The sequence below is a fragment of the Pleurodeles waltl genome, chromosome 8, assembly GCF_031143425.1.
Source record: "Pleurodeles waltl isolate 20211129_DDA chromosome 8, aPleWal1.hap1.20221129, whole genome shotgun sequence".
Lineage (NCBI taxonomy): Eukaryota > Metazoa > Chordata > Amphibia > Caudata > Salamandridae > Pleurodeles > Pleurodeles waltl.
In genome coordinates, this window is record NC_090447.1 from 581,710,855 (window position 1) to 581,720,347 (window position 9,493).

Sequence of the window (9,493 nt, forward strand, 5' to 3'; positions counted from 1 at the left end):
GCCCAGGGATTTGATAGGGCACCCTTTCACAGGGCAGGAGTCTCAGCAGAGAGTCCAGGTGCTGGCAGGGGAAGTCTTTAATGGCCCTAAGACTTAAACAACAGGAGGTAAGTTCAGTTCAAGCCCTTGGAGATTTTCTCAAGCAGGAATGCACAACAAAGTCCAGTCTTTGTCCCCTTTCACAGGCAGAAGCAGCAACTGCAGGATAGCCCAACAAAACACAGTCACCGGCAAGGGCAGCACTTCTCCTCAGCTCTTCTCATTTGCAGAGGTTACTCTTGATTCCAGAAGTGATTTAATTTTCAGGGGTTTTGGGTGCTCTTCTAATACCCCTTTCTCTGCCTTTGAAGTAGGCCTACTTCAAAGAGAAGTCTCTGTTGTTTTCAAGATCCTGCCTTGCCCAGGTCAGGTCCCAGACAAACACCAGGGGGTTGAAGACCGCATTGTGTGAGGGCAGGCACAGCCCTTTTAGGTGTAAGTGACCACTCCTCCCCTCTTCTCTGCCCAGATGGTTGATCGGGTTATGCAGGCTACACCCCAGCTCCCTTTGTGTCATTGTCTAGAGAAGAGGTGCAAACAGTCCAACTGTCATACTGACCCAGACAGGGAATCCACAAACAAGCAGAGTCAGAGAATGGTTTAAGAAAGAAAATGCCTACTTTCTAAAAGTGGCATTTTCAAACACACAATGTAAAAACAAAGTTACTAAAAATGTATTTTTAAATTGTGAGTTTAGAGACCCCACATTCCACATGTCTATCTGCACCCAAAGGGAATCTGCACTTTAATAAAATTTAAATGCAGCCCCCTGTTAACCTGTGAGAGAGATAGGCCTTGCAACAGTAAAAACCGAATTTGGCAGTATTTCACTCTCAGGACACATAAGTACACGTCCCACCTTTAACATACACTGCACCCTACCCATGGGGCTACCTAGGGCCAACCTCAAGGGTGCCTTACATGTAAGAAAAGGGAAGGTTTAGGCCTGGATAGTGGGTACACTTGCCAAGTCGAATTGGCAGGTTAAAACTGCACACACAGACACTGCAGTGGTAGGTCTGAGCCTTGTTTCAGGGCTACGTATGTGGGTGGCACAACCAGTGCTGCAGGTCCACTAGTGGCATTTCATTTACAGGCCCTGGGCACCTCTAGTGCACTGTACTAGGGACTTACTAGTAAATCAAATTTGCCAATCATGGAAAGCAAATTACACATACATTTTACATAGGAACACTTGCACTTTAGCACTAGATAGCAGTGGAAAAGTGCCTAGAGTATCAAAAACAGCAAAAACAGAGTCCACCACACATCAACAACCTGGGAAACAGAGGCAAAAGGCTAGGGGAGATCATGCCAAGGATTCCAAGTCTAACATGTGTTCCAACCCAGCTGAAAGTGGGGAGCAACTACCCAACCTCAAGGGAGTTCTCGTCACTAAGGTGGAAGAATCTGGACAGACCATCAGCATTGTCGTGTTCTGTACCAGGGTGTTGTTCCACCATAAAGTCCATCCCCTGTGGGGAAATGGACCACCACAATAGTTTTGGATGCGCTCCCCTCATCTGCATTAACCATCTGAGGGGCCTGTGGTTGGTCTGAACCAGGAACTGAGCCCCAAACAAGTAGGGTCTTCGCTTCTTCAGCGCCTAGACCACAGCAAAAGCTTTGCGCTCTATTGCACTCCACCTACATTCCCTGGGAAGTAACCTCCTGCTAATGAAGGCTACAGGTTGATCTAGGCCCTCTTCATTAAGCTGTGAGAGTACTGTTCCTATACCATGCTCTGAGGCATCTGTTTGAACAACAAACTCCTTGGAGTAGTTAGGAGCCTTCAGCACAGGTGCTATGCACATGGCAGCCTTCAGGGCATCAAAAGTGGTCTTGCAAGCCTCTGTCCAGATCACCTTCTTTTGTTATTTCTTGGGAGTCAACTCATTCAAGGGGACAACAATGATGCCATATCCCTTGACAAACCTTCTATATTAGCCAGTGAGGCCTAGAAAGGCCCTCACCTCATCCTGGGTCTTGGGAGGCTCCCAAGCCAGAATTGTGTCAGCTTTTGGCTGTAGGGGTGCCACCTGGCCACTCCCTACCTGGTGTCCCAAATACACCACTGAACCCTACCGTAATTGGCACTTGCTTGCCTTAATAGTGAGGCCTGCCTTTTGCAGGGCCTCCAACACTCTGCAGAGGTGCTGTGTCATCCAGGTATCCTGTGCTGATGTCATCCAGCCCACTCAATACCTGGTTTACCAACTTCTGGAATGTGGCAGGGGCATTGTTCATCCCAAATGGCATCAATTTAACCTGGAAGTGCCCATCTGGGGTAGAAAATGCTGACCTCTCCTTGGCCCTCTCAGTTAAGGCAATCTGCCAAAACTCAGATGTCAAATCAAATGTGCTGAGGTATTTGGCAGCTCCCAACAGATCTATGAGCTCATCAGCTCGGGGATGGGGTGTGCATCAGTTTTAGTGACCACATTGAGACCCCGGTAGTCCACACAGAACCAGAGTTCTGGAGTGGCACCAGGAGCAGCATCATTTGGGACGAAGACCACAGGGCTGATCCAAGGACTGCTTGAAAACTCAATGACCACTAGGGACAACATCTTAGACATCTCATCTTTGATGCTAGCCCTGACCTTATCAGTCACCCTGTAAACCTTCTGTTTAACGGGTGGACTGACCCCAGTGTCCACATCATGAGTACACAAATGTGTGACCCCTGGGATGAAGGAGAACAGGGAGGCAAACTGACCCAACACTTGGCAACAGTCCCTCTGTTGTTCTGAGATCAGGGAGGGGAAAGGGAGAGGTTCACTTCCTCCACAGACCCACCTTTCTCTCCAGCAGACAGGTGGTCAGGAAGGGGCTCACTCTCTTCCTCCACCCCATCATCTGTCGCTAGGACCATGGACAATTCAGTCTGCTCAGAGTGTGGCTTGAGATGGTTCACATGCAGGACCCTTAAGGGATACCTGGGAGTTCGCAAGTCCACCAGGTAGGTGAGTTCGATCTTGCACTCCACCACCTCAAATGGCCCAGTCCACTTGTCCTGGAGAGCCCTAGGCTCCACTGGCACCATTCCCCACACTTTTTGCCCAGGCTGAAACTGGACCAGAGTGGCATTCTGTTCATACCACTGTTTCATGTCTGCTTGGCTCACTTCCAGGTTCTCTTGTGCAAGAGCTCTGAAGCGAGCAGTCTGGTTTATGAAGGCCAGCATGGAGCTAAATACATCCTGGGGAGGTTTACTGGGGGTTTCTCTAAGCCCTCCTTCACCAGACTCAAAGTTCCCTGGCAGGGGGCCCATACAGTAACTCGAAAGGATTAAATCCAAGCCCTTTTTGAGGCACCTCCCTGTAGGCGAACAGAAGGCATTGCAAGAGGGCGTCCCACTTCCGCCTCAAGGGCTCTGACAAGCCCATGATAATGACTTTTAAAGTGCGGTTGAATCTTCCAACCAGACCATTGCTTTGGGGATGGTAAGGAGTGGTGAACTTATATATTACCCAACACTCCTGCCACAGAGACTTCATATCAGTAGATATGAAGTTGGTACCCCTATCGGATAGCACTTCCATGGGGACCCCCATGCGGGTGAAAACCCCCATCAACACACGACCCACCACAGGGGAAGTGATTTATCTCAGAGGAATGGATTTTGGGTACCGGGGGCATGGTCCACCAAGACCAGGATGAACCATTTGTCCATGGCTATCTTGAGATCCAGTGGCCCCACAATGTCAACACTTACCCTTTCAAAGGGGGTACTGAACACTGGAAAAAGGTTGGAGGGGAGCCTTACATTTCCCCCCACTCTTGCCACTTGGCTGAGAAGTCTGGCAAGACCTGCGGTGAGCATCTGAGTGCCTGAGCATTATGGGCCGGTAAAGGTGGATGACAAGCTGTTCAAAGGTCTTGTCCTGCCCCAAATGTCCAGCTAAAGACACATCATGAGCCACACCCAGTAGGAAGGCTCTGAAGCACTGGGGTACCACCAGCACACAAGCTGACCCAGGCTTAGCAACCTTAGGCTCACTATACAGGAGGCAGTCCTCCCAATATGTCAGGTGAGATCCTGGTTCCTTGCCAGCCACCTGGTCTGCAGCCTGCTGCTGCAAACCCACTAGAGTAGGGCATGCCCTCTGTGCCTCACAGAATGCCTCCCTGGTGGGTCCCCCTTCCTGCTGACACTGTGACAACTCAGGGACATCACCCAGCTTAGCCACCTGTTCCCCTGTAGGCTCCAGGGTGTCACCTTTATGCTCCACTTTCTCCTGGACCATGGGAACTTCTGGGCCAGTTTCCCGCACCCCTTTTCCTTCCTCTTTTTGGTGGTCCCCCGGGCCACTGTTTCAGGCTCCAGGGGCTCCTGACCATCCTTACGGGCTGCCATTCACCTGGTGGATACGCACACCCACCCAGGCAGACCCAACATCTCCAAGTATGACCTGTGTTCCACCTCCTTCCAAGGGCAATCCTCCAAGTCATTGCAAAGCAAACAATCCACAGGCATAGTTGGACTCACAGCTACCTTCAAGGAACCTGAGACCCCCCCATTCAAAAGGAACCTGCGCCTCTCTGCACACGCACTCTGAGTTGTCCACTGCAACCACTTTGTGAAGTACACGGGATCTATCTGCTCTTTAGATACCAGGTGGCTCCTCACTGTAGTCACACGGGCTCCTGTGGCTCTCAGAGCCTCCACTCTCTGTCCATTAATGGTTACCCACTCTCTGCACTTTTTAGTGTTCTCAGGCACTAGAGTTCTCTGGACCATCTCACTGTCTGCTAGTCAGATAAGGGTCATCTCAGTATGCTCCCACCCACATGGAACCAACTCCTACCCAAGCGCTACACTAGCCAAACCATGAGACCCAGCACCAGTGGGTGCCAGTGTACTCTTGGGGCATTTGGGGTCCCCCCTCACATAACCTTCCTAGGCACATTCATAACACTTACGCTGGGGACCCCCTTCCACAGGTTTCCCTTTGGAGATCCATGGTTTCTTTTCACTGGGGGGCTGGGAATCCTTACCTGGAGAACTAGGTTGGGACCCGTTAGAGATCTCCCCCTTTTACCCCTACCCCCCTTCCTTGGTGAGGTATCCCCCATACCTCTTTTGGACCCTGGTGCTCTCCCAGTGGTCTGCTTCCTGCGTAAGCTTCCTTGGGTCAGGCAGCTTGCTGTCAATTAGGTGCTGGAGCAGCTCTGGAAAACATACTCCACAAGTACTGCCAAGGAATTAATTTGTAAAGCCCCTCATACAGTGTCACCTTACTGCCCTTCACCCAACCATCCAGTGACCTGTAAAAAGAATCAACACATTCCAACCATGTTTGGGATCCCTTCTTGTTATAGGACCTAAACTTGTCCTTATACTGCTCCGGGGTGAGACCAAACCTTGTGAGTAGGGTATCCTTCATGACAGAGTAGGTGAGCCCCTGAGGATCCCCTAAGGATGTCAGGGTATCCCTCCCCTCTACCTCAAAGTACTTCCACAGATCCGCCCCCCAGTGAGCTTCAGGGGCCAGATTCACATGGAGAGCAGACCCCTACCCCTTGAACCACAAGAATATGTCATCCTCCCTTTTGTAATCCTTCACACGGTCTTTAAGAATGTGCAGCCACCTCTCAGGCTGCACTGTGATATTGCAGCCACCATCCCTATTGGATGGGCTCCTCTGATACAGCTCCCTCAAGTTGAGCTCATGAGCCAGCAGTATGTTCTTTTCCTCTAAGGCCATCCTCTTTTCTCCCATCTCCCTTTGCATCCTAAACTTCTCCAACTCCAAATGGTGAGCCCTCTCTGCCAGTCTGTTCTGTAACTCTTCAGGAGTCAGACCCTTGGATGACATACTGCTACCTGCCCTGGAGAGTCTCTCCCTGGACATAACAGGCCCACCCACTATACTATTGTGTATGGATTGCCCTTCCTCCTCCTCGTCCTTCTCCTCCCCCTCTGTGTGCCCCTCTGCTTCTTTAGCTGTTACCCAAGCCCTCAGTGCCTTCTGCAGCCCCCCTTCCTGGTGGAGCCCTTAATGGGACAAGCAAGTTTTTGCAGAACTGCCTTAACTGGACAACTGTATAGCTCTCCAGTTTCCCTAAATCAAAAGCAGCTCCAGCTGATGCATCTCCAGATTGAGATATGATGAAGAGGTAAAAGTGCAAAGTTCCAAAGGTAGAAAAATGAGTTCCCAATGAAGTTTAAAAGTCAATAAGGGGATCAGCAAAACATATGGAAGTAGAACAAAAAGAGTCCAAAAAGAGAAAAAGCTAAAATCACAAAGACAAGTAGGATGTGGTCACCTAATGGTCTGCACCGAAAACAGTAGTGTACACTTAATCGCTGTGTGTCAAGTACAAATACAAGTCCAATCCCAACCACTGATCCCCAATGTTAGAAATGGGCTCTTTGGCTGGCAGTCAGGTAACCCTCTGCCAAGCAAGGACCCTCATTCTAGTCAGGGTAAAGGAGAATCACCCTCAGTTAACCCTGACTCACCCCCTTCTTTGCTTGGCACGAGCAGGCAGGCTTAACTTCAGAAACAATGTGTGAAGTATGTGTGCCAACATACACAATAACACAGTGAACCCACTACAAATTGACACAACACAGGTTTAGAAAAATAGGTAATATTTAACTAAACAAAACAAGACCAAAACAACAAAAATCCAACATACACAAGTAAAGTCATGAATTTTAAAAAGAATAAGCATCTTAATCCTTGGAAAACAGTGAGAACACTGTTAGGGCCAGATGTAGGAAAATCCTGAATTGCGACTCGCAATTTGCGAATCGCAATGCAGGATGGTGTCCCTGACACCATCTGCGAGTCACAAGGGGGTCGCAAAGGCCCACCTCATTAATATTAATGAGGTGGGTCGCAATTTGCGACCCCCGGGCGACTCGCAGCACTCACAGGGATGGTGGCCTGCTGGAGACAGCAGACCATCATGACTGTGACTGCTTTTAAATAAAGCAGTTTTTTTTGTTTGTAATGCAGCCCGTTTTCCATAAAAGGAAAACGAGATGCTTTACAAAATGAAAAAATGAAGCCTGTCACTATCATTTTTTTAGAGCAGGCAGAGGTCCATAGGACCACTGCCTGCTCTGAAAAAATGTTTTCAATGCCATTCACAAAGGGGAAGGGGTCCCAAGGGGACCCCTTCCTTTTTGCAAATGGGTTACCACCAGTGTGACACTGGTGGTAACTGTGATTGCTTTGCGACTGCGTTCGCGGTCACAAAGCAATCCTGCATCACGCTGCGACTCGCAAATAGGAAGGGGAATACCCCTTCCTATTTGCGACTCGCTGTCCCGTTTTGCGAGTCGGTAACCAGGTTACTGACTCACAAAATGGGAACAGGGCATCGCGATGTGGGTTTTGCGTGTCGCAAACAGTGAAAATCGCTGTTTGCGATGCGTAAAACCCTTGCTATATCTGGCCCCTGGTGCACAAAAGTACCTGGGTAGCTTAAAAATAAAGCCACACGGGGGAGTGTGCGTTGAAAAAGGCCAGCTATGCGTCGATTTCTCACACACAAGCTAAAATGTGCTTTGTTCCTCCTTCGGTTAGATCGGCGTACATCGTTTCCTCTTTCCCACAAGAGAGTGATGGGTCGATCTGGATGGGCACCTCAGGTCTGCAAAGGCTTTGTGTTGATTTTCCGCACCCAGTGATGTTGCGTTGAAATCCGGTGGCACAGTTTCAAGAAACTTGCGTCGTTACCAGCAGCTGCCGCAGATTTTGTGCATCGTTCCTTCAGCCGCGTTGCACTGATCTTCCAGCCACGATGCAGGTTGAGTGTCGATTTTAGCTGTGAGGAAGGCAGAGCATTGTTTATCAGGCGTGAGGTGGGCGGTTTGTCAAACGTTTCCCCTCCCTGTGGTCTTTGCATGGATTTTCAGTTCTTAGCTGCCAGCTTCACCTCTCAAGGGCCCAGGGACTGGAAAGGGCACCACTTGGCAGGGCAGGAGTTTCAGCAGAGTCCAGGTGCTGGCAGGGAAAGTCTTTGATGGCCCTGAGACTTCAACAACAGGAGGTAAGCTCAGTTCAAGACCTTGGAGATTCTTCTCAAGCAGGAATGCAAAACAAATTCCAGTTTTTGTCCCCTTTCACAGGCAAAAGCAGCAACTGCAGGATAGCCCAACAAAACACAGACATAGGTAGGGGCAGCAATTCTCCTCAGCTCTTCAACTCTTCTCCTTGGCAGAGGTTCCTCTTGATTCCAGAAGTGATCTAATTTTCAGGGGTTTTGGGTCTTCTTCTTAAACCCCTTTCTGCCTTTGAAGTAGGCCTACTTCAAAGAGAAGACTGTGCTGTTTCAAGATCCTGCCTTGCCCAGGCCAGGCCTCAGACACACACCAGGGGGTTGGAGACTGCATTGTGTGAGGGCAGGCACAGCCCTTTCAGATGTAAGTGACCACTCCTCCTCTTCCCTCTGCCCAAATGGCTCATCAGGATATGCAGACTACACCTCAGCTCCCTTTGTGTCACTGTCTACAGAGGTGCAAACAGCCCAACTCTCAAACTGACCCAGACAGGTAATCCACAAACAAGCAGGGTCACAGAATGGTTTAAGCAAGAAAATGGCTAACTTTCTAAAAGTGGCATTTTCAAACAGACAATCTACAACTTTACTAAAAGATGATTTTTAAATTGTGAGTTTAGAGGCCCCAAACTCCACATGTCTGTCTGCTCACAAAGGGAATCTGTGCTTTAATAACATTTAAAGGCAGCCCCCATGTTAACCTATGAGAGAGATAGGCCTTGCAACAGTGAAAACCGAGGTTGACAGTATTTCACTGTCAGGACATGTAAAACACATAAGTACATGTCCCACCTTTAACATACACTGCACCCTGCCCATGGGGCTACCTAGGGCCTACCTTAGGGGTGCCTTACATGTAGGAAAAGGTAAGGTTTGGGCCTGGCAAGTGGGTACACTTGCTAAGTCGAACTGGCAGTTTAAAACGGCACACACAGACACTACAGTGGCAGGTCTGAGCCATGTTTATAGGACTACTTATGTGGGTGGCACAACCAGTGCTGCAGGCCCACTAGTAGCATTTGATTTACAGGCCCTGGGCACCTCTAGTGCACTGTACTAGGGACTTACTAGTAAATCAAGTATGCCAATCATGGAAAGCCAATTACACATACATTTTACATAGGAGCCCTTGCACTTTAGCACTGGATGGCATGGTAAAGTGCCTAGAGTATCAAAACAGCAAACCAGAGTCCAGCACACATCAACAACCTAGGAAACTGAGGCAAAATGTTAGAGCACACCACACCAAGGATGCCAAGTCTAACACTCTGCAACTGGTCTTTCAACCTAGGTTCTGTACCCTTAGGTTGAACAGGAGTCAGAGATGAGTCCTTCCTCCCCCTGCCCTTACATCTGGGGATCATACCCTTCATTTGGGTGTGGTACCCTCAGAAAGCTGAACTGTTAGGGCGCTTGTGGCAGCCTCCCTGCCAAG